This window comes from Myxocyprinus asiaticus, chromosome 7, assembly GCF_019703515.2.
Source record: "Myxocyprinus asiaticus isolate MX2 ecotype Aquarium Trade chromosome 7, UBuf_Myxa_2, whole genome shotgun sequence".
Classification (NCBI taxonomy): Eukaryota; Metazoa; Chordata; class Actinopteri; order Cypriniformes; family Catostomidae; genus Myxocyprinus; species Myxocyprinus asiaticus.
Window position 1 is genome coordinate 11,808,326 of NC_059350.1, and position 5,318 is coordinate 11,813,643.

Consider the following 5,318-nt stretch of genomic DNA (forward strand, 5'->3'; position numbering starts at 1 on the left):
TGGTCATGAGCACTGGCAGTGACAGGGGAACGACCTCCATGTTTCTGGGCACTGGCAGTGGCAGGGGAATGCCTCCATGGCTGTGAGCACAGGTGGAGACAGGGGAACAGCCTCTGTGGCCGGGGGCATTGGCAGTGACAGGGAAACAGCCTTTGTGGCTGTGAGCACAGGCAGAGACTGAGGAATGGCCTCCATGGCCGGGAGCGCTGGCAGAGACTGGGAAAGGCCTCCATGACCGGGAGAACTGGTAGCAACTGGGGAACTGCCTCCGTGGCCGGGAGCGCTGGCAGTGACTGGGGAACGGCCTCCGTGGCCGGGGATGTTGGCACTGGGATGGCCGAGGCTTCGGTCGCTGGTTTTGGGGCAGTCGAGGCTTCAGGCGCTGGCTCGTTGACCCTGGCAGGCGTGTGCACTGGCTTGTTGACTGTGGCAAGCATGGGCACTGGTTCGTTGACAGTGGCAGGCATGGGCACTGGCTCATTGACCGTGGCAGGCGTTGGCGCTAGCTCATTTACTATGGCAGGTGTGGGCGCTGGCTCGTTGACCAGGGCAGGCATGGGCGCTGGCAGCAGCAGGGGAACGACCTCTGTGGCTGCTGGCAGCATGGGCATTGGCAGTGGCAAGGGAATGGCTTCCATGGCCATGGACAGTGGCAGCAGCAGGGGAACGGGCTCCATGACCGTGGACGGCGACTGAGGAGTTGGTGCCCTTCTCCTCCTTCCCCTCTTCCAGGCTGTGAGGGTCACTGCTGCTGTAGCAGCCTCCACCTCCTGGGTAGCTGGGGTAGGGGAAACTGGTTACAGGACCGACCGGACCGAGTAAGGATAGAGAATAAACATAAACACCAACCAACCAACAGGGACCAACCAACAGACAAGACTGACTGGATAACACAGGACTGACCAAATACACAAGATGAACTGGAACTGGACAGCACACACAAGAAGACAAAAAATTAGGGAGAGAAATCAACAGGTTAACAAGACAGGGTAGGTGTGACTAATAAACTAATAATAAGCAAACACGGTGCCCTGCCTATGACGTAAGACAGAGAGACACGCGGTGATACAGAAACAAAACAAAGCCACATGCTCTCACAAGACAACAAAACACCGGAATGGCATGAGCGCAGATCGGCAAGACAATAAGGCAATATATACCCATGCCAAACGACAAACAAGACGAGAGAATGCGTAGCAATGCCAAACAAAGCGATGCCACACATTCTCACACTAAATGAAACCTGAGCATACATTGCGAGACAAATGCCATGCGATGCACACAACAGGTGACAAAAACAAGACAGGTCACCTGTGTGAGAGTTCAGCCACGCACACACCCGACACCTTAGACCGAAGTGACTGAACCTCAGCACAACATAAAGGCAGCTTGCAACCCGGGTGCGTAACGCAATGCGAGCATGACAAACTATTGACACAAGTGCATACTGCCAAGATGACATAAGCGCAATGCACCCACGTCAATAACACACAGACATGGAGCACGAGTGTCCGGATCCTGACACAGACTGAAACCGAACCAGAAAGTGAGGACCCAGACACTATGCTTCCGACATGAAACAAGATGGAACGAAGAGTGAACGGTAGGGAATACAACAGAAACCGCATGCTCACACAAAGACAGACAACAAAACACAAGACAGACATGGGATGATGATGCCACAGTCCTGTCAGACAAAATCCCAGACTGACAGGGTGACAGAACCGTGATACAGTGGCATATAATTTAGCACAATATAAATCCTAATAAATTTGCAATCAGTTCCATTAATTTAAGTTAATTTACTCTCAATTTTAAGTTTAAAGAACTTTCAAACTTTAATTTTGTACTACACATATGTGCTAATTGCTCTTAACTTGAAATATTGATTAAGCTAACTCACACATTCTGATGGCACTTTAAATGTATCTCTTTGGCTGAAATTGGAATTAACAAGTAATCTCAATTTAACTACACCAAATAAAAGAAACCTAGCTAGTACTAGTTAGAATAAACTAGTACAGTGAATAATATCATGTTAAATGCATACTGATTGGGAAGCTTTGATTAGCATAGCAATCGCTCAATGAGTAAAGAAATATAAAATATATTTTTATCATGCACCTTTCCTCAACCTAAACTCAAGCTCCACTAGTAACCATAATAGTAACCCCAAAAACTCCAACATAACAGAAACTCTTCTAAATAACACAACAAATCATTAAACAACAACAAGTCTTTACATTCATCTTGCACAGACACATTATATTACACTTGATTTTAACACTGTCGAGTGCCATGCAAAGCATGCTGAGAAACAGAAATTCCCTGACCAGTTTCAGTTAAATTTAAGTTCCTGTAAATGTAAATAAACAAGTTCATTAAACTCAAAACAAAACAATTCAGGTTACTTAAAAAAATATCAGTTCCGTGAACTCAGAAGAAAGAGAAAGTTCTAAATACTCATCAAGGTTAATTTATTTGAACTAATTTGTATGATTTAATTTTTCCCTACTAAAAGCAATTATTATAAGCATTAGGGTTTACAGTGCAACAGTTAAGGTGTAAACAATTACATTGAGACAAAAAATACAAATAAAAAATACAAATAATAAAAAATAAAAAAATAAAGCTGCACTATGTTACTTTGTACTCTCTGGTGACATCTGTTGTTGAAATTTAAAATAGCAAGCAACCTGTGGAAGAACACTTCACGTCAGTCGTGTTTCGGCACTGCTCTTCTGGCAGATGTATCTCATGATTTGAGCTTTCCTGGACATCATCTGTGTGTGATAAAATGACTGGGAGATATTCAGAGCCGGAGTCATAATGTGCTAGTTTCATGTTGATATTATGTTATCTGATTAAACATTTAAAACTGAAATATTACTTGCTTTGGAAAAGATAAAAAACACTCCTATTTACATATTTTACATATTTACAATTATAGCGCTTTTCTGACACTACACTCAATGCGCTTTTATATAGAGAACAAGGGACTTAGTCACCTCAATCACTACCAATATATTTTAATATGATTTTTCAAGTGTTTTATCTACTATTACTGTTTGTATTGTACTGCACATCAATTTATGAGGTGAAACTGGTAATATGGCTTTTACGAGTTCAATGGAAGACTTTATTATTTTTATATTATACTGTATAGCCTCTGTTGATAATCCAGGTGAACCATAATACTACAATAGTATGTCTATGCAATGCACACAGACACCATAAACTAAAAACATAAAACGAGGATTCAATTATGATGGGGATAAAATATACTTGATTAAACATGAAAATAATCTGCTTAAATATGCAATATAACAGTTACAAGAAGTAAATTTCAGAAGTCATAAATATTAGTAAACATGTCACAGAAACTTCCCCCAACAACGTAGATACAATGTGACTGGTTAACACACGAGTAATGTTCAATTCATGCAAGCATGACAAGCAATATTAGCTTCAATAACCCTACCAGAAAACATATCCAAGCATTATAGCAGGTAAACAACTTCGCCAAAAGGATAACAGATATACATCCATCCAGACTGCAGTAATGCTGTCCTGAACTGTGTGAGTGTGACTGACTGAACTAAACGTAGTTTCTCCAGCCGGAACATGACTCAGCCGGTTCTTCTTTCCTGTGTTTACAGACATGATGTAATGATGCATGGATGAATGTCATAAGCCAGTGATTTCACGGCAAATCCAACCTGACAGCTCAAAATACAAATATTTTTTATAGGCTTACCGTAGTGAACAGGGGTAAGGTAAGGATATTGTTTTGAACACTGATTATTATGGTGCTAAATTCATGACTAAAGTCTTTGAAGCATAAAAGCATGAATTGCTATAATCAAAAAAAATAAATAAATGCATTGTATTATCAGTGCTTGCATTTAAATGTGTTGAATTTACAGCGCTTGCATTTAAATGCGTTGCATTTAAATTTTGGGAGGCTGAAATTTAACATTGTTGTATTTTAAGCATTGAATATTTCATTTGGAAACATTTCACAACTAATTTCTTATTAAAAATTAAAAAAATAAACATTCATCCAGAAACTGCAGGAGAAGCAGCAGAGTATCATCAGTTCCTCAGTGCCGTGCAACAGAATAATTATCCACTGCTGCTCAGTCTTTAATGCAACTACATATTATCTCTATCTCATTAAGCAACCAGACTAAGGAATGCCTGTGACACAAACCATACTAGTTAGGGAAGGGTCTATAAACAGGGCTTCATGCCAACATTCTTCTGTGTAGGCATGGGTTCTACAACCTATGTGTGCCAGAGAAATATTAGTTGTCTGTTTTAAATAGCCTATTGATGTCCCTCGAATCTGCATGCAAAATTTCTTAGCCTACTTCTTAGACACACAGCCTGTTTTATTTAGCTGTCAGACATCAAAAGGTGTGGCGAAGCTGCATGCAGTGCGACCCATTGGACCACGTGGCGCAGATGCATTTACGTTGTAGTGAAGCGCAGACCATTATGTGGAATGCATTGGCTTTTAAAAATGTTTATAAAAAGATTGCAGATACATTGTCCAGGTTATTACATAACTCAGATATTGAAGAGCTGATTGCTGTGTAGGTAGGCATTACATATACAGGTGCATCTCAATAAATTAGAATGTCGTGGAAAAGTTCATTTATTTCAGTAATTCAACTCAAATTGTGAAACTCGGGTATTAAATAAATTCAATGCACACAGACTGAAGTAGTTTAAGTCTTTGGTTCTTTTAATTGTGATGATTTTGGCTCACATTTAACAAAAACCCACCAATTCACTATCTCAAAAAATTAGAATACATCATAAGACCAATAAAAAAAACATTTTTAGTGAATTGTTGGCCTTCTGGAAAGTATGTTCATTTACTGTATATGTACTCAATACTTGGTAGGGGCTCCTTTTTGCTTTAATTACTGCCTCAATTCAGCGTGGCATGGAGGTGATCAGTTTGTGGCACTGCTGAGGTGGTATGGAAGCCCAGGTTTCTTTGACAGTGGCCTTCAGCTCATCTGCATTTTTTGGTCTCTTGTTTCTCATTTTCCTCTTGACAATACCCCATAGATTCTCTATGGGGTTCAGGTCTGGTGAGTTTGCTGGCCAGTCAAGCACACCAACACCATGGTCATTTAACCAACTTTTGGTGCTTTTGGCAGTGTGGGCAGGTGCCAAATCCTGCTGGAAAATGAAATCAGCATCTTTAAAAAGCTGGTCAGCAGAAGGAAGCATGAAGTGCTCCAAAATTTCTTGGTAAATAGGTGCAGTGACTTTGGTTTTCAAAAAACACAATGGACCAACAC